Source organism: Petaurus breviceps, unplaced genomic scaffold (genome assembly GCF_028583685.1).
Source record: "Petaurus breviceps papuanus isolate PSGF00001 unplaced genomic scaffold, PetGlider_PUasm1.0 76, whole genome shotgun sequence".
NCBI lineage: Eukaryota > Metazoa > Chordata > Mammalia > Diprotodontia > Petauridae > Petaurus > Petaurus breviceps.
The window spans coordinates 19,409,399-19,431,233 of record NW_027186473.1 but is presented as its reverse complement, the minus strand read 5'-3'; the positions used below and the strand labels follow the sequence as shown (position 1 = coordinate 19,431,233).

The 21,835-nt window shown below is 34.9% G+C and overlaps 1 protein-coding gene across 7 annotated transcripts in view; it reads right to left on the bottom strand.

The window, feature by feature from the left end:
• ADGRL3 (adhesion G protein-coupled receptor L3) overlaps positions 1-21,835 on the bottom strand; it is a 1,002,012-nt gene that overhangs the window by 165,137 nt on the left and 815,040 nt on the right. The window lies entirely within an intron of this gene.

Sequence of the window (21,835 nt, the reverse complement as noted above, 5' to 3'; positions counted from 1 at the left end):
TTGCATGCTTTTTTTTCTGATTTCTAATTTGTATTCTAATTTGATGGAAGAGTAAGATTGCTTCAAAATATGTCACATGACACTTTCCCATTCTCCTTCTGAAGCCTCCATACATGATGATAAAGAACGTGTCAAATTAAGCATGCTTTTGAGATATACAGAATAAATGTCTAGCTGAAGTAATCAAACAACTGTGAGGGATAGATTTGAACGTGCAATACAATATGCCTGCCAGACAAGAAAACATCTCATTTTGCTATTTGTATTTGCTCTGGAATATGGAATAAAACATTTGATTACTTGAAACAAGAGGCCACATGACATAATGAACTAACTCAGTGTCCCAAGATTAAGAATTCACATTCCAGCTGTACCACTTAACTTCTGTGTGTTTCTGGTTAAATTATTTTCTCCCTCCATAATATGAGGTCATTATAAAGTTAATACACTTCATTTTTTCTTTTTTTACAAACACACTTGAATTTGTGCATGCAAATTAGTGTTGTGCTTAAAAGTAGCTACGGCAGAAGCCTATAGCTCAAGTATTCTTCTATGCTCAAAATGTTATTGGAAATGCTCTTTTCAAACGGCCATCTGATTCTGTACAAATGTGAAAGATTACCTCATCACCACTCACTTTGGACCCCAAATAATATATAAACATTTGGATTGTGTATTTAAAATAAAAGATCTGGATCTGAATGAGTTTTAACTAGTTCACAAAAATCAAATACATCATCAAAGGCCAAAGATTTGCCACACCTGGGGGGATATTCCCGATAATATGCCACTGGTTTTGAAGGTAATCCTAAAAGAGGTGTTCAAAAAGTACTAGAACACCACTAAATAAATAATCACTCATTTGGATGTATAAATTTTTTTTTTAAGTTACAGTGTACTACAGCCCACAGTCTTATGTTTTAAGTGTTCAAAAAGAGTACAGCAATGTTGTCAACATTAGCTGCTCCTACTTGTGAGCCAACTATATTTAGGTGAAATAGACTTGAAAAGCAGTCCTCTAGAGTCTTTTCTATCTAGCCCTACTGATCCCTGTAGATTCTTGGAACTTTACTTTGCCAATTGGTTCATTGCTCCTCATTTTTTTTTTCTTTTTCAAGTTGGGTCACCTCATCTTGTACATATGGGGGGCTACTCGTTAGCCCATTTCCCTTACCAAGCATCATGGTGGTTTTGACTTCCTCTATTTCCAATCTGGGCCATTTCTCCCCCTTTTTAGGCAACCCAATGTCTCACTGCTATTTGGGACTGATAATATTAATTCTTTTTTTAGGTTCACCAAAATCCCCCGGAGTTCAGAGTTTCTAAACTCAGGTGATCTGTCAACCTTAGCTTTCCCAGTAACTGGGATTACAGACATGCACCATCACACCTAGATTTTCTTAGTTCCGGTCCTCATTTTCCCTCATAGTTACTCTTGTTTTGCATATTGTGGTAATTCATGGTTTGCTCTTCCTCAGAACATCGCTTTCCCTTCTCCTAACCAATATCACCACTAACTACCCTGATTGATTCACTAGGTCCACATGGTGATAGAAGATTCGCTGGGCTATGAGCTTTGTGGGTTATGTCTAGAATGATTATGATAAGGAATAATTAATGGTTATTTGGATGTACTTAAAATGCATAGTAAGTATAGCAGCAGCTATAATAAATGTCTACACCCATGAGATGTTTATAACAATTGGATATGGATTCTTGACTTAACAGGAGAGTGATTCATACCAAGTGAAACAGTGGTCAGGAAAAAAAAAATGCAACTGTTTCTTACCCAATAAAGATAGAAAGACTGGAGTAATAATAGCATTCATAATGTCATCAGGACCAGATGAGATAATCAATGTAATACATTTTCTAAAGCATAAAGTATTATATCAGTGTCAGATATTATCATCATGATTACACTTTTCTAGATATTGGCACCACAGTTTTGTATTTCAATCACAACTTTTTTCTTTTAAAATTTATTTATTTCTATAACAATAGTTTCAAATTCTTTCCCTCCCTCCAGTCTCTCTCATGCACATTGATAAAGCAAGTTATGTGATATCAATTATACATGTGAAATCATACAAAACATATTTCCATATTAGCCATGTTGCAAAAAAAAGCAAGAACAATGAAGAAAGTGAAAAAAATATATATATATACTTCTATTTGTACTCAGAGTTCATCATTTCTCTTTCTGGAAGTGGATAGCATTTTTCATCGCAAGTCCTTCAGAATTGCCTTGGATCATTTTTCAACCATAATTTTTCAAGTGAAAGCCTCTGACTCAATTTATAAAGTACCATGACTTTTCATGACAGCAAAGGAGGCAATCTAGGGATCCTTACATAAGGATAAGAAGAGGGAGGGCTTTATTCCACCAAATTTAGTCATGCAAATGTCACACATCAACTCTCCCTAAATCAGTCTCATATCAGGCTTAAAATACGATAATTTTCTTATTTGCTCATCCATGATGTTAAATACATTTTTGTATTTGAAAGTAACAGTCTTTAGCCTTCAATCACGTGACCCTGTCCCCAGTTGCCTTGAGAGGAGATATGGCAAGACAAAAAAATATGATGACCAATCTTAAAAGTTTTAAAGTTTTATATAGGGAACTAAAAAGACAAAAACAAAAAGCTGAACAAAAAGAAGTCAGAATGCACAAATTATCATTATTACATTAAAAAAATAAAATTTTTTGTAAAACTTTTTAAATAGTATTTGATTTAGGGTTTATTAGGTTTTTTTAAAATAATATATATTGCAAACACAAAACAAAACTTAACCAGTGAAAATCAGCTGGCAAAAAAAAAAAGTTATATTGGCCAAGGGAAACAGGGGAGGGGAAAAACTTCCTATATCAGGCAAATTTTTTTAAACAAATTGTTCTGATTATTAAAAAAAAAAAAGGCAAATCTTCATAGCATTTGGCACATTATTGCTTAAGGAATCTGTTGGAAAATTCATAGTGGTTAAATATATTATCCACAAACTAATTTTAGTTAGCACATTGATCTTTGTGTCAGTCATCATATTTTATTGTCTTTAATTTTGCATTTTCCTAGGCACTGAAATTTTGAGCATAATAAAATACTCTATTCTTATTTAAATCACACACCATTTGTTGTTGTTGCTGTTTGTTGTTCAGTCATGTTTGATTTTTTGTGACTCCATGGATTATAACATGCCAGGTCCTTCTGTCCTTCACTATCTCTTGAAGTCTGTCTGAGTTCATGTTCATTGCTTCCATGATGACATATCCAACTCATCTTCTGTCATCTCCTTTTCCTTTTGCCTTCAATCTTTCCCAATGTCAGGTTATTTTCCAAGAAGTCCTATCTTCTCATTATATGTCCAAAGAATTTAAACTTCAGCTTCAGTATCTGACTTTCCAGTGAACAGTCTGAATTAATTTCTTTAAAGATTGATTGATTTGATCTCTTTGGTGTCCAAGGGACTCAAAAATTTTACCCAGCACCACAATTCAAAAGTGTTGATTCTGTGATTCTCAGCTTAATTTATAGTCCAACTCTCACAGCCATACACTGCCACTGGAAAAACCATAGCTTTGACTATACAAACCTTTGTCTGCAAGGCAATGTCTCTGTTTTTTAGTGTGCTGTCAAGATTTGCCATAGCTTTCCTTCCAAGGAACAAGTGTCTTTTAATTTCATGGCTGCAGTGGCTGTCTGCAGTTGTATTTGAGCCCTAGAATATAAAATCTGACACTGCTTCCCTTTCTTCTTTGTCTATTTGTCAGAAAGTGATGGAAGCAGTTGACATGATCTTAGTCATTGTTTTTGTTTTTTCTTCAATTTTTCTTGTTTTAATGTTAAAGCTTCAAGCCAGCTTTATGGTCTACTATACTATAACATTTTCCTATCTTTATGTTGTTTGCAGGTCTTTTATTCTTACTTCAGAGGGAAAAAATGTGTCAAACTTTATTTTTCTCCAGTTTTCTTGTGTGTGAAAATAATAATACTTCATCTTTTCTTCTTGACATATTACATTACTCAAGAGTTGCAATTACAATGGGAAGCAAGGGCAGTGAAAAAGCACTGAACTGAGTTGGGAAGCCTGGATTCAACAGATTCCTAATGAACAGCAAAATATATCTAGAATATAAGTAAGTAAATCTAAAGATAAGAAATAAAGTGGTTTTTAAAAAACCTATTATTTTCTTCATGCAGTATCTTTCATTCTAATTTTACTCCTCATTCTGCTATTATCTCACTATGTAAATTTGAATAAATGACTTCACTTCTCAATAAGGGTCAATATTTTCTCACTTGTAAAATAGGAAGTTTGGGTTTGGGCTTGGGGAGACCTAATTTTCTTTCCACATTTAAAAGTCTTTGATTTAAAAATAAGAATACATTTACATTCTAAGATTAGATTAATAATAGATTAATAATGTAAGATAAGAATCTTACATTCTAAGAAGGAATTTTCATGGCAGTTTTCCTTATCTTTAAACCTATCTTCATCTTTGCCCGTATTAGAAAGTTTATTGAAGAATAGAAAAAAACAAAAGAAAAGGGGTGGGGAGAGTGTATTGCATTAGTTAGGAGCACACGATATTATCTTCTGTTTTAAGAGAATTACTAACTTCAGAAGTGCTAGAAGAGTCATCACAGCGTTTTACAAAGGTACATTTTATTAGAAGGTAAGATAGGGGTGGCTAGTCTGCACAGTGAATAGAGCACCAGCCCTGTATTCAGGAGTTCAAATCTGAGGTCAGACACTTAACACTTATTAGCCATGTGCCCTTGGGCAAGTCACTTAACCCTAACTGACCTGCCTTCCCCCCTCCAAAAAAAAAAAGAAGACAGATTATCCATATTTACATAGGAATTTGAGAAAGCAGAAGCATGCAATGGACTTGGAATCATTTGCATAGAAGTCATAATCAAAACTATGGGGATTGATTAGATCACCAAGATAGTATAGACTGCAAATGGAGGCTGTGATTCATTGCTAATTTTTGGCCCCCAATGCAGAGTCCTTCTGGTTGAACATGCAATATACCACTGAGTTGAGAATCTTGGGACTTATGAATAACTGCCTAATTGAACTTTAATCCCTATGTATTCCTTCTCTACCGTATCTATTAAGTGATTAAATCCTTGTGTGAATGTATCAAATAGTTTCTTTTTCTAAATTATAAAACAGCATGGTTACTTGGTCTGAGATAAGTAAGTGCTTGCCAAGTATAAACAACTTTTAGGTGTGGTAGAGGACAGCAAGAAGAATAAGACCCTTTACATTCTTTCAAGGAATTTACATTCAAGCAGGGAAAATAAATCATATACTAGAATGATTATAATTTGATGTATAATGTGAAAGTACAAATAAAAGAGGTTAAAAGTTTATATTTGTTTGGGATAGGAACACAAATAAGCCAATTTGGGTAGAGGGGAGGCTTCTTATATGAGATTTGGCCAGAAAATAATTTGGAGGTCTTTAAATACCTGTATAAGGAGCTCTTGAACTTTAATCAATATGAAATAAAGAATTATTAAAGATTTTTGATCAGGGAAGCAAAATAAAACAGTTTGCTTGGGAAATTAATTTAACAGTAGGCTATAAGATGTTTTAGAGAGGGAGAGAAGGGAAGCAGAGAAATTAGGTAGAGGCTCTTAAAATGAGTTGGAAATGAAATAAGACCCTAAATTAAAGTAGTGCCAATAGAATTAGAAAAGAAGGGATATCTGCAAAAGACATCATCAAGGAAAAATCAATAGAACTTGATGACTGACAGTGTGGGAAGCAAGGTGAAAGAAAGGGAGGAGTTAAAGATGTCTTTTAGATTTCAAGCCTAAAAGACCAAAAGAATGGAATCATGAAAAGAAAAGGAGAAGGTATGAGAATTAGATGGTTGGTGGAAAAAATATAAAAAGGTCAGGTTTAGAGAGTAATGTTTGAGATAAGAAATCAAGGTAGAAATGTCCAGAAAATCATTTGATAGACAGGATTGGAATTTATAAGAAAAGTTACGCTTGGAGACAAAGATTTTGAATTCATACATCTAGAAATAGTTAGAACTAAAGGGATAGGTGAAATCTCTTAGAAAAACAATGTATAGCAAAAGTTACTAAATATTCTCCATCCTTTGAACCAACAAATCCCACTATTGGATATACATTTCAAAGAAGGCTAACATAGAAACAAAGGTCTAATATATTAATAACATCAGTCTTTGTGGTAGAAAAATAAGTAGAAGTAAACTGGGTCCTATGGATTGGAGAATAGCTAAGAAAAATACTATGGTAAATGCATATAACGTAGTATTATTCTGCAAGTAATAAATGACAAATATGAGAATCCAGAGAAATGCTGGAAGATATGTTTAAACAGATGCAGAACAAAATAAACAGAACTAAAAGAACATACATAACAATAAAAAATGAAAATATCATTAAAAGGAATTCAACTCTGGATAACTAGAATAAAATGGAGGTGCTATATAGTAGATAATGAAAATACTTTCTTTCTCAAGGCACAATGGTGAGGAAAACCATAAGACAATACTGTGTTTTATTTATCAGATACTGTAATGGTAAGGGAATTTGAAGATCTTCCCTGACCCGTAACAGACCTACAGAAATTGAAGATCTTCCCTGTCGCTTAATGGGCCTCAGTTGGAGCCCAACAAGAAAAGCTTGCTTAGGGGAGGCTTGTTTTTCAAGAAGGCCCACATATTTTGTTACCTTGTATTTAGGCAGTGGGTCACAAAAGGTTGTGATGTCCTCTGACCCTAAAGAAGGAGGTGAGGGTGTGTGTGTGTGTGTGTGTGTATGTGTGTGTGTGTGTATGTGTGTGTGGGTATGTGTGTGTGTACACTCTCAGGTAAGGTTTTGTTTTGGGGTTCACGTATGGGAAGATTTGTGTGATTTGGCCAGATAAGACTCTGGGTAGCCATTGAGATCCCCCCCAGCTTTGAAAACCAAGATGTTGGTGCTTCTCTCTCTGGTAACTATGTATGTATGTAATGGTCAGACAGCTAAAAGGCCTATCTGTTGAGTTGTATTATTTTCTCTGTCTCTATTTTTTGTCTGTTTGTAATTTCTGTTTATATTTTCTGAAGTTCAGGCTGCTGACTTTTCCCCTGAACTAAGTGAATGATATACAGGTATGATTAAAGTAAGATTGTTAACCCCTTTTGAGTTGCTTTCCTTTAGAAAAGCAGATCAAAGAACCTGTGCTAGCAGCCATCCTGGGTATGCTAGGATGCTTACTGTTATAGATACACATATCATATATCTGTTTAATTTCATATATCTCACAAGGAAGGTGCCTACTATGAAAAAAAAAAACATGTCAATAAAATGCATTATTAAAGGGAAAGAGAAAATTGAGAGTGTGGTTCTTTTCAATAAATTCTTTACTTTAAAGTTGAATGGTACAGCCACTTCCAGTTAAAAATGAAGAAGTGAAAGCTACTAGGGGCTCCTGGTTCTCCCATTTTTATTCCATCAATTATTTAAAAAGAACACCTGTTTGAGTAATAACAAAACACTGAAAAAGAGGCATCAGTAAGGACTTTCATCCAGTTCAGGACTACACAAAATGACAGCCTGAGAAATTGGGCCCAGGAAGAGGGAACTTACCAGAAAAACCAACACAGGTACATGCTGGAAGCCTATGATGTTATATTGACTATGTAAGCCCACAACATCACTCCATGTAGGGCTGCCTGAGAGGAGATAAAAGACAATGGCGAACCCTACCAGAGATAGCCACCATCAGAGCTCTGACTGGGCTCAGAAATATTTGCCAATGATCTGAGTACAGTCATACCAGAAGAAGTAGAATCTAGTGGCAGAAATCCAAGAAACTGAGGTAAATACCAAATAGGACCTGAATAGCTCCACTGAAAACTGCAAAAGAGAGAGTGGCACCTGGGTATGGCACAATATACCAAATAAGGAACTAAGTGTAGTGATATGAGAAAACAGAAGAAGATGATAAACTCTATGAAGAAATATGATGGGTCCAAAGACACTCAAGAGGTAAATACAGAAAAAAGATTCCACAACAGTTATAAGCAGAACCTTGGAAGGGGAAAAAATAAAAGATTTAACTATAGATATTAAAAAATTCCTGAAGAAATGATATATTTTTTAAAAAATCCTGAATTTAAAAAAGATAAAAAAAGAACTCTAAAGAAAAGAACTGGAAGAGTAAATAGCATATAACAGAAAGTAGAAAATCTTACTCAACTCTGCAAATGAGTAGTACAGACATAACAGAACAAGACAAAGTGAAAATAGAAAGAATATAATCACCCCACCCCCCAAAAAAGAAACTCAAAATGTAAATTCCAGGAATATGAAAATTTCTAGGAATATTGTGAACCAACTCCAAAGCATTTCTTTCTTCCTAAGGGGGAAAAAAAAGTACTTCAAGTAGAGAAAGAGTTCAAGTACCAAGGAACCATCATCAAAGTCTCACAAATCCTGGCACTAATTACTATAATTGGGAAAAAAAAAAAACATTTGGAAATGATATGCCAAAGGTCAAAATACAAAAGTTCATAGTGAAGAATAACTTACCTTTCTAGACTAAGTAAAACTCCCTAGAGGAAAAATGAACGTTTAATAGAATAGAGGACTTTCAACTGTTCTTGATGACAAGAATAAAGCTGAGTAGAAACTTAAATGCAAACATAGGGGTAAAGAAAAACTAAGAAAACTAAATACAGTTGAATAATAAAAAATGGCTAAACAATGATGAACCTTAAATTTTAATGGAATGAAAAGAGACAAGTGGCTCCTGATGACTCCAAGGATCACAGAGGTAAATACATAAGAGAAAGAGAGGGACTGGGAGTGTGCTTGGTGTTTTTAGAATCTTTGAAAAAGGAAGGAAAAAGGAGTACATTAGGGAAGAAGAGGTTGGAACTGTTTCTCATAGTTGGGGTACAGGAGAAGAATATAGTTAGATTTCGATTAATGCATATGATGAATTCTCTGAAGTGATCATGTATTCAAATTTGCACTATTCAAAGTTATCCTTATGTAAAACATGCTAATTGATTCTATCCCACTAGAAATAGTAGTATGAATTTAACCAAAATGAATCAATCCCTTCAAGGGATTGATTTCTTCCCCACTAATCTGGACCTAGTTGCAAAAAGGAAGGAAAAAATATGAGGATGGAGAATGATCTATATAAACTCTCCCCTCCTGAACAGACAAAGAAGGGTTGAGCGCACACACATACACACACTCTCACACACAAATTTGGCATAGAAATACATTAAATTCAACAGGAAAACTGGGAGATGAGAAAGAGGCTTAAGAAGATAAAGCTGAGGAAAGAATAATAATGAGAAAAATAAATTTCATTTCAGAGGGTAAACCATAATGGAAAGATTTAGAAGGAAGAAATAAAGTATACAAGGGAGAAAGTTCAGTAAAGTCAGTGTAGATCACTGCAATTAGAAATCACAAGTGTTGCTCACATTCCTTCTCTTTCCTTACCATCTTCTCTAAAAAGAGAAGGCAATCAAGGGAAAATATATAAAAAATGTAATGGAGGGAAATACACATTTTTAGCAATAATAACCATGAAAGAGTTAGATGAATTCATCCACAAAATGGAAGATGTTTAGAATGAGATATACATTTAGATTTACTTTGTTTGACTGTGTTTGTTACAAGGGAGGGTTTTCTTTGGGGAGGAGGGAGATTAACGATAATGATTAAAAAAAAAAGGAAAAGATTTAAAAAAGGATTAAAGAAACATTTTTTTTTTTTGCTTTTTGGAGGGCAGTTGGGGTTAAGTGACTTGCCCAAGATAGCACAGCTAGTTTTTGTGTTAAGTGTCTGAGGCTGGATTTGAACTCAGGTGCTCCTGACTCCATGGCTGGTGCTCTATTCACTGCACCACCTAGCCACCCTAAGAAACATTTTTTAAAAGTACTGAAGAGAAGAAGAATTTCAGAGGGGAGCAGAGGCAAGTAGACAGCTTTAGAATGAACATCAAATGTATTATATACTTTGAAAAGTTATTATAAAATCCTCTTTTTTTTTTTTAAGAAATTGGGGTTAAATAACTTGCTCAAGGTTACACGGCCAGTTATTTTGTGTGGGCTCCAAGAATCTGAGGCCAGAATGAATCCCGGGTCTCTCAGCACCGGGGCCGGTACTCTTACTCACTGAAGGCCACCTGGCTGCCCCTAAAATCCTCTTTTTTATGGCAACGCTCATATTTGTTAGTGTTGGTCAAGTTTAGAATAAGAAAAAATTGACAGTTATGATATCATAATTGATAATGAATTTGTCAACCCTATTTATTCCATTACAATTTTAAGAAAAAAACTCACTGGGATTCAAGTGAGTAATTTTCTTAAACAATATGGCCTGATTAGTCTTTGCTAACTTGAGTTCCTTTTTTTTTTTTTTTTAAGCATATTCATTGATGTTGGTAGGGTAACAATATTGATGCAATTTTCCAGGCAGGCTTTGTTATGCATGTAGAATGATGTGTGAATCTATCATACCTTAGCCCATTATTGTTCATAATCCTGTGTAATTCCTAGCAAATATGTTGGATAATTATTAATAATTCCACATTTACTACTAGACAGTATTGGACTCTGACCTTACATGGAACTGGTTGACTCTGAAGGATACTGAAAATAGCAATCATTTTACATAAGTTACTGGGGGGCAGCTGCTGATAAATAAGCGGAATCATTATTTACCTCATCCAGAAATGTAATTGGAAGTTGAAAGATAAAAATATTCCCTTTCCTTATATTTTAAACACCTTAAATTGCTCTAAACTCAAGAATTTCTTTTTGACAACAGCAACAACAAAAACACTTCACCGATTTTGAAACTGGATGATCATAATTTGTCAAGGGAATGTCTATAATGCTTGAATTTACATGCATGTCAAAATATAACCTAAGAATAAAATGACTGGAAATAGCCTAGTTGGGGTATCTTCAAAACCTGGTCTCTTTAGAATATCACTGAATGAACTGAACATTGTAATATCTGCTTAAAGATTAAAAGTCAAAGTAACTTAGTTGGTTCATGCTAAGTTGATCAAAAATGGATGAGGATATTATTAATTTAGCTATTGTTAAATAAGACCAGTAAATGGTAGTTATGCAAAATCATTAAAATCTCTCTACTGGGAGCAGTCTACAATAGTAATTTGATTACTTCTCCAGTCATCAGATGATTCTTACTTCAGAGTACCCAACAAATGACAATACTACACATAATTTGCTCTTTTAAATAATGAATATGGCTTTTTTGGCTTTGATCAAAGTGCAAGTAGTAAATTTATGACACTTTTTTGACAGTTTCAGTCTTTGATCCTGCTATGTATCTAGCTCTGCTTCTAGAGAGCAAGGTCACTCTAAAATCTTTTGAGTAGTAAACTATGCATATATGCATAGTTTAATGCATATGATCTATGCATCTATGATCTCAATGTTATGATACTCTTATAACCCATCCACTTTCCACTATTTTGGGTAACTCTTGTCCGTGGATTCCCACAAATTAACCACATTAGATCCCTCTCCTCAACACCAAAGGCATTCCCTTAAGATTGTCTGGTATCACAAAGATATCAGTGAAGAACACGGGCTGCTGGAAAAGGAGTGGACCTGTGTTTTCATTAGCAAAGGGGGGTCTCTCATCAGAAAACTCCATCAACATAAATGAGCACTTTCTCTGTGACTCGTGTTCGACCTGCTCAGCCAATCTGCCTCTATACTGGATGAAACACATGAACAGCGAGGTATACATTTTTCTCAGGTCTGCTTATATTAAACAAGCAAATGAATGGATGGTTGGATGAATAAATAAATGAATAACAAGAAGTTATTATTTTCACTATTCTTCCTGCTAGATTTTCCCAAACTTTCTGAAGGGTAAAGTCTGCACAAAGAACTGGTAGTGCTTACTTAATATTAAATCACATGATTTAGAGTGCCAAATTCCAAGTCGGAGGAATCTGGGTAAAATCATAATATGAAACTTTCTACTTATACGATCTTGGGTAATTCATTTCATGTCTCTAAGCCTCACTCTCCTCAATTCCAAAACAAAAGACTTAAACTCAATGGTCTCTGAGGTCACTTTCTTTTATAATCAACCTTGATTTGATTTGAAAAAGTACATATAGAATCAAAAATTTCAAATTTGAGAATTAATTCTAAATTCTAAAACTGAAATTTTGTAGAAATAAGACAAGACATATTCTATAAACCGTCCACTATGTAAAAGGCCTGAAGGATATTCTAAAAAAAAAATGAGATATGAGCTCCTTAAGGAACATATAATCTAGTTTTATGGCAAATACAAACAAAAGCTATAGTAGAAGGTCATTGGACTTCTATTTGAATCAGTTCCTTGAAAACTTCCATCAACAACATGCAAATAAATGAGAAGCAGATCATTTTGTTAATTATTTTTTTAAAAATGATGAAGGTAGAATTCACTATGCAAAGTATGTATCTTTTCTTTATATGACCTGCTTGTCAAGGAAATTCTGAGCAATTATCAAGTGTAACATTCTTTTTTCTAGCCTACATCTATAGATAAAACCACTACACATCTTCCAAAGAAATCAGATTTATGAAAGGACTTACTTAGGTGTCTCAATAACACAGTATCATGTACCTCTATGACTTGGTATATAAACACACCCGGTATAATAACACACATAGTTTCAATGTCTCTCAGGACAACTGTGGCTATTTAAAACCATTTACTGACTCTACTATACACAAGGTGAGCCTTTAAAAATAAATTATTACTGTTCTTTACCAAAAGAAAACTACTCTGCCATGGTAAATTGAAGTGACTTTCTTTGATTCCCCCTTGCCTTTAACAATAGGGTATGGAGCAGCAGAAACATGCAGGGTGCAGATTTATATTTTCTCTTGTACTGACACAAATCAAGTGTAGGTTTATCAAGCTGTGAAATATATTAAGTTCAGAGAGTTTTAACAAAGGGTTACCAACCACAAAAACCCACTGTGAACCAAACTACTTTCAGATGTCCTTTTAATTATATTAAATGAAAGTTTTGGTTGGCTTTGATGCTTATGGGCAAACATCTAAATCTCTTGAAAGAGCTGCTAAAAGTACTCCCTGTTGCTATAGTTAATATACTACATTGTATGCACACTGCTAGCCAATTTATTCCAGCCACTTTAACAAGGATATCCAGCCTGACAGGCCACACAGAATAGTATCAGAAGTCAAGCAAAGCACAAATCATTAGAAGACTCAAAAGTTGTTTGACATGCACCACAGAGCTCTTTGTCATATAGCCAATTAAGTGACCAAACAAGGAACTTGAGAATCCTCATTAATTTCTTCCTAGCAGTATAAATGGAGGTTAGAATCTTTCTTGTCATATGTACCACAAGCAAGCAAGGAAAACTGGCCTAATTCAATTTGCACTCTGTCATGAAGATGCAAGTAGCTCCTTTGGTTCACAGGAAAATAAGCATTAATACTACAAAAAAGAAAGGAGATAGGCAAAAATACCACATACACTCTCAGCATCTGTATTACCTGGGAAGGACTATTATACATTATTTATTAGTCAATAGATTTAATGGCTTTTAATCCTAAATTTCCTTAAGATACTTTGACATAGAGCATATGATTAAAAAATTAGTCTAAATTAGGCTTTCAATGTACTGGCAGATATTGAGGGCCAGGTAACTATGGGAAAAAATAAGAAGAAATATACAAAAGTTTAGAAAAAAAAAATCTCCTGTCAATGATAGAGTTATCTTAGAGTTCATAAATTAACTAATTTTGAGAAGAAAAGGGAGAAAAAGAAATAGAAAAGGAAAGTGAGAAGGTGGGGAGAGGCAGAAGGGGAGGGGTGGAGAAGAGGGAAAGGCGAGACAGAAGAGAGAAGGAAGAAGGGAGAGGGAAGAGGGGAAAGAGTGAAGAGAGGAGGGGACAGAGAAAGGAGAGGCAAAGAGAAAGGGGTGGGGGGAGAGAGAAAGGAGACAGGAGAGGAGAGGAATATGAGAAAAGACAGAGGAGAGTCTTAGTTTACCTATTACATTTCTGTTTTAGTCTATGTACCTCATGTCTGATTACTTCTCCACCAAATTATCGAAGTGACAGCAGGTTCCAAAGGATGACTCAATGAGGGTACATTTATATGGGAACTTTTACTTATCTCATTATGCAATGTTCTCACCAGTGTTCTTTCTCTAGGGAGCACAGACTGCCTCTCATATTTATAGGACAAAGGAAGCTAATAATCAGACCCTCTTACCCCACCTCCCCAAATCTTCTTCACTATGGAAACTCCATGCTTTTGAAGTTGTATTGATAAGTTGCCAATGGCTCTTGATAATTCCAATCAAAAAAGAGACCAAGGACTGACAAATGTTGCTTGAGTGACTTACTGCCAGATATACTTCAATGGATCTGTGATCTGATCATTGTGGGCAATCTCCCTAATTGTACAGATCAATACCTCAAGCCAGGGGTGGAGAACCTGCAACCTCGAGGCCACAGGTGGCCTTCGAGGTCCTTGGGTACGGCCTTTTGCCCAAATCCAAGTTTTACAGAACAAACCTTTTATTAAGGAGATTTGTTCTGTGAAGTCTGGATTCAGTCAGAGGGCCACAGTGGAGGACCTAGAGGGCTACATGTGGCCTCGTGGTCACAGGTTCTCCACCCCTGAGTCCTAACTTCATCTTCTCATTTGGTTCAAATCCTTAGAAAAAGTCCATGTAGGAGCTCCAACTAACCTGCTAGGACCGTTCTCTAGGTCTGTTGCTATAGCTTATATCCCACTGAATTATGTGAGCTGTTCATCAGTTACCCTCACTCTTCCCTACTCAACCCCTTTTTCCCAGTTATGCATCATGTTGGTAATATACATTATGCCACTAGTATATAATTCTTCTTTGGTAATATACTGTTGCTTCTTTACATCCACCATCCATTTCTTTGTTGCCCTTTGGGTGACTTGTGATCTTGTTCTTGTTGTTGAGTTGTTTCAGCCATGTCCAACTCTCCAGGACTCCTTTTGGGATTTTCCCGGCAAAGATACTGAAGTGGTTTGTCATTTTTTTTTTCCAGCTTATTTCACAAATAAGAAACTGAGATAAACTGGGTTAAGTGACTTGCCCAGGGTCACACAGCTAGTCAGTGTCTGAGACCAGAGTTGAACTCAGGTCCTCCCTACTCCAGAGGCCAGAACTTTATCCCTTGTGCCACATCACAGAGAAGTTCAAAAAATGAAAAACTACCACATTCTATGGTGACAAGGCCTAAAAACCATCTTAGCTAGTAACTACAGGTATTTTTTGCTAAGTAGAAAGTCAAGGGAACTATGAGTAATAAAAGATTAAAGTATAATCTCTTTACAACAATAAACAAACAATGAAAATAAGTAGAAGAGAAAACAAGCCTTCAGGATAGCCTGCCTATGAAAGTCAGCCAAATCATGTGATTCTGAAAATATTTATAGTTTTACCAACACATTCAAATGATAACATCAGAATACTAAATATGAGGAAGTGGTAATGACACTTAAGAATAATTCAGGAAGAAGAAATGAATCACCCTAAATACATACTAAAGAAATCCATGTTGAAGGTGACAGTTTTAATAGTACTGATCATGGATTGGTTTTTGAGATATGTCAAAGAAGTGAAGATTTCAAATGGACATAAAAAGATCATAAATGATACTTGTGTGTAAGCGAGAAAAGAAGGATACATCAGTAGCTAAAACCCCGTGGGCCTTTGCATTTCTATAATATTTGCATGACAAAGATCTACTTATGAATCCAGGGTATATGTCATCAAAATACAAAAAAAAGGAAATACAAGTTTTCATAGACAGTTTCCTAAACTGGACCAGATATTCACAGACACAATTAACTGAGAAGTTGAGAGAATATAAGATCCTATTGTGTTTGTTATTTGTTGACTTTTTTTTACAAAAAAAAAAAAAGACAGAATGCCAGTTCATAATCTTTCTTCAAATTAGGTATGTATCCAGCCTAGGTAAATATTCTATTACAGATACAATTATGGGGAAAATTATTTTTTGATCCTCTGAGTACCAACATCAAATAGCAAAAAGCAAGGAGACATATAGTCATATAATGCAATCACCAATATCACTGAGACGATCTTTTGCAAAGTCCAAATAGAATGATTACCTGTTGATGGTAAGATTTCCTAAATGCTACCATCCACAGATTACATCATATGTAATGTATATGTCATCATATGCTGAACTGAATAACACAATAAAGCTTCCTTGATGCAATCCACCGTAATTAAAAAGACATTGATTTAACTATCCAAAGTGGATGAAAAATGTGTTATCCAGATTAAGACTAGCAGGTGGATGGGCTATTTATTAAATTAGTATGTATATACATATGCACACAAATATATATGTACATATATAATTATTTGTACATTATAATATTATACATATGTTATATATTACACCATCATTTTCCTAGCAAGATTATATGGTTTCAGGTCAAGATGTCACAGTTTGTGATGAATATAAATAATAATAATAAGAAGATAATTGGTTTTAGAAGTAGAAGGGGATTAGAAATTACTTGGTCTGATATATATTTTATTGTCTCTCTACACTCTTTTACTTAGCCACTTTATAATTTCTTATGGACATAATTATCATCTCCTGGCAGTTGATACCAAGATACAGCTCTAGACTCTTTTTTGAGTTACAGCCCCACATTACCAACTCCTTATTAGTTAGAAAGGGATAGGCATCTCAAACTCCACATGTCCCAAATAGGGGTTATTCTTCTTCCCCCTAAGCCAACCCTACTCCCAAACATCTCTTACTTCTGTCAAAAGTACTATCATTCTGTCAGTCAATAGATGGACTTTTTTGGTGTTGTCTTTGATTCCCAAATCACACTCACTGTACACATTTAGTTACTACATCTTGTCATTTCTACCTCTATCCATATCTCTCACATAAACCTCCTTCTTTCCCCTCACAAAGCTATTGCAGTTCTATTATTACGTCTTGTCTATACTTTGGACATGGCTACTGTTCTCTCTGCTTAAAATTTCTTCTCACTCCAATTTATCCTCCACATAGACACCAAAGGGAGTGTCCTAAAGCACACCTTTGACCATGTGTGATAGGAATGGAATATAAAGATCCCCCTGTATTGGCTTGGTTTTCAAATAGATTATGTTAAAATCCAGAGTTTGTTAATCCCACCTGTGGGATGGACTTGTTGACGTCAAAAAAGAGTGCTGAACTGGGAGGAGCTGGTGACATAGATTTGGAGAGACGAGAGAGGCAGAAGAACTTTTTGGAAGCAGCACCTTTGGAGGCAGAGAGAGACTGAGAGGATTGCTGAGGGCCACCTTGTATTGCCCTGGACTTTTGAGACCTGCCCCCGGAGCTGCCAAGGACTGAGGAGACATGGCTGTTTTGCTGGTACTTTGTCTGTTTTGATGTTGTTTTGCCAGATTTGTCCACTGGTGAAAGACAGTCCTGTTGTTGCAGAAATTCTGGAACCTAGCTGTTGGTTAAGAGCTCCTGAGACTGTTCTGCAGACAGAGAGTGAATGCTGTCCGCTGGTGAAGGACAGTGCTGTTGTTGCAGAATTCTTGGAACCTTGCTGTTGGCTCTGAATCCCTGAAGAAGGATTTTCTTGTTGTATGTTTACAGAAATCCTGGGAGAGGGTTTTGCTAATGTTTTCAGGGGTCCTAGGACTGTTCTGCAGACTGAGGATGAATTAATGAAGAGACTGGCAATGTATCTTGTGGCCTTGCTAAGCTTTGTCTCCCCAGGAACAAAGATTGCTGAGAACTTGCCTCCTGGCAAGATGAAAAAAAGACCTCCATTTGGGTATTAAGTGCTGTGCTTAAACTTGTTGTAACTCTGGGGTAGATTCAATTATGATCCAGGGGTGGGGAACTTTTGACCTTTTTGTGTTCTATGATTCAACAAATGAATGTACTTTACTTATGATTGGAAACTAATCTCCATTTGAGAAGAGGGGATTTGTGATGGACTAAATGAAGGTACAGCCTAGGGGTGGAGTAGTATTTAGAACAGGGACTTTGTAATTGATTGAATGATTGGGAGGTCCTGGGGTAGGGTAGCATTGGAGATTATTTAATCACACTTAGTAAATGCTGTATTTTGAATGATGTCATATTTTGATCTTCTCTGTTCTTACTTTGTCACTGAATAAAATGGAGAGCACCTATGCTGGTATTTTGAACCTTGGGAAGTTGCCTTTTGCTTGGCATTACATTACACCATGTCTTCCCCCCTACTCAATAAATTAAAGTGGCTCCCTATTACTTTTGGGATGAACTATAAATTCCTCTGTGTGGCATGTAAAGCTCTCAACAAACTGCCTTCTTTCTAACTTTCCCAATTTGTCACCCATTAATCCTCTTCATCCATTTATATGGTCTTCCTAAAATGAGCTTCTTGTTGTTCTTCATGGATAACACTTCACCTCCTACCTCCATGTGTTTTTGTATTAGCTATCTTTACTGTGTGTAATGGATTCTCTTCCTACTTCTGCCTACTTCAAGACTCAGATCAAATATCACTTTCCACATGAGACCTTTCTTAGTTCCCCCAGAAGCTAGTATTTTCCTTGGCTAACTTGTACCTGTTTTGTCTATACCTAAATGTACACACACATTATTTTCTCCTTTATGATATTTTTTATACTTTAAGTCAGGGACTGTTTTATTTTGCATTTGTTGGTCTAGTAACTACAATAAATGATAAACAAAAAATGCTACTAGGCAGACACATAGATGCTTAATGAAGACTTGTTTGCACATGTGGAAACTGAGGCCTGGAACACTAAAGTTACTTTATTAAGTGTATACAAGTATTAAGAATCTAGGTCCTCCAAGTATATAATCTTCTTTCCACTCTACCACACTTGACTCCCTTATAGGTAACTTAAAAAGGAATGAAAAGGCAAACGTACCTAAGTCAACTATAAAATATTACCAAGGATGACTTCTGTGCACAAGTGGCATAAAAGATATAGTGAATGGGGGCAGCTAGGTGGCACAGTGAATAGGGCACTGGCCCTGGAGTCAAGAGGACTCGATTTCAAATCTAACCTCAGACACTTGATACTCACTAGCTATGTGACCTTGAGCAAGTCACTTAACACTAATTGCTCTGCCTTGCCCCTTCAAAAGGACAAAAAAAAAAAAAAATAAAGAGAACTAAAAAAAGTAGATGAGCTCTCCATTAAGTTGGAGTGAGGGATATCAGACAGACAACCTGAATGTTGCATAAGTATCTAAAAAATACTAAAAGAACTTGAAGCCCTGTATGGAGAATTTACATAAAGAAATTAGCAAAGAGGGCGTGTATGTTGAGGAGTAAAATTTTATCTGTTTTAAGTAGCTAAAAGGGATATCCCCAGCATACAGTACAGTAAGAGCTTAATAAATGTTTTTGAATAGATTATTTTAAAATATGCATTTATAAAAAATAATTCTATGGGCTCAGTCCTTAATTAAAAAAATCAGTCTTAATTACCTTTCTGTATCTTAAAATATCAGAAATGGGGGCTGGGGGGAGACCCTTTGGAACTAAATTAGATTGCTGTGTAGTTCCTTGTTTCCCTTGAATGATTTTAAAATTCTTCCATGGGTCAATTGGCTTCAGTAGGATAATGTATTCCCCATCCCTGTAGCAAAAACATTCAATCATGTGAGAAACCCATGAATTCCCAAACACCTATTTCTCAGACTTACACAACATAACATTCAATGCTTCTGAGTCATCTTAGAGACAAAAGATTACTTTTCCATCAACATCATGGGTTTACTTTCAATAGATTTAACCATATAAGGTCCCTTTGTATTCTTTTGTGTAAAAGTCCCTCTTCTATAATGAGTCACCACACAGGAAATGTTCTCAAGGCATGTTAATAGTATCTAATTGTGTCAGATATCAATCAGTTTCTCCTCTCTGGAAAATGCTACTAGGCAGAACTACATTTACCATCTTGAATAATGCCTATATTAACTAATTTGGTTTTTACCTCTGTTTCTTTTCCCAGAAACAGTGAAATTAACAAAAGTTAAACTGTAAGAGTATTATTGTTGTTCAGCGGTCTTTCAGTCATGGCTCACTCTTTGAGACCCCATTTGGGGTTTTCTTTGAAAAGAAAGTAGAGTGATTTGCCATTTCTTTCTCCAGATCATTTTATAGATGAGGATACTGAGGCAAATAGGGTCAAGCAACTTGCTCAGGGTCACACAGCTAGTGTTTGAGGTCAAATTTGAATTCAGGAAGATGAGTCTTCCTAACTCCAAACTGTAAGAGTAAGACAATTTAAAGGAACCTAGACAATTTAAAAATTTGATATTGAATCCCTGAATATTATATATTTGAGTGTCAAAAATCTAGTTGAAAATAAACTTCATTGTCACTGATTGCCACCACCTTGTAAAAATGCCTTAATTTTACATTTTAGTTAAAAAAAAATTTGTACATGAATATCCTTTATTATGCAATAAAGGTTAATTTCATGCTTAGTTTATAGATTAGTTCAAGATGTGAAATACTCAACTAAAATGTTTCACAAACTTGTTTCATTGTTTTAAGAAGCAAATCTCTAAGATATTAATTCTGTATTTTTATGAAATCATATTCAATGATAAAAGTAACAAAACTCATTACCATCTATAAGTAAAACACAATATTTCCATTTCATGAATATTATCCAATTCTGTCAGATGTTTAGTAAACAATCAAAATCTTTATTTGTAATCAATTGTAACACCAGGAAAGCAGTCACTAAATAGACTATTTTCTTAATTTCCTTTAAAGACTCATATTTAAATGACAATCTACTTCATAGACTTTAAATACTGAAAGATTAATTACTTAAAATGCCTCCAATTCATATATCACAAAGAGCTGAACATATTAGTGGTAAGTAACACAAAAATAATTTTAAGTAAAAAATATAGAAAAACAAAGTCAATTACCAAATGACCCGTGCATTTCACATTCACAATTTTCAATAATTAAAACCTGGTATGTCTCCCAAGTCTCTAACTTGGCCTACAAGTACTTCAGTGTCTTCTATGTTTTCCCTTTTCTATATATTTCATGAAGTGTCCATAGGTCAAATTTCCTTGTCTAAGGGCCTCATGTTAGAAGACTGGGTAACTTTAGATAGAAAGAAGGAAAAAAATAAAAGAAGAGAAAAGTTGAAAAAGAAATAAGATTGACATTTTAATTACTTTCCTTTCACACTAAAATATAAAATATGGTCTCACTATAAAAAGGAAAAGTATATTAATATTCTATCAATACTGAATAAAATCTAATGGTTTTCTACTCTTTACAGATGAAATTATATAGCACCTAGGGCCAAGCCAACACATAAGAAATTTGAAAAGACAGAAGAATCTGGAGGAAATTTAAAGAAGGCAAGAGAATAGTGCTTATGTGGGAATTGTGCAAATTAGCATTTTCTGAGAACAATTAATAGAGGAAACCATTTTATTATTATCTGGATTTCCTATTTCCTTGACACCAAGTGACAGTATACATACATACATATATAATGACATATACATATGAATGATGCAGACATACACCACCATTTCTAGTCATAGCAAGTTCAATGCTTTATCATGGGAAGAGATAAGAGTGTTGGGGGAAAAAAAAAACAAAACCTCAAGCACTACTCAATTCTAATTCAGAATAGGGCCATAGGATCTTTAGTCTTGATCTGTATTTTTTTAGGATAGAACTCTGGACCTAGTGACAGGTAGATCTGATTTCAAATATA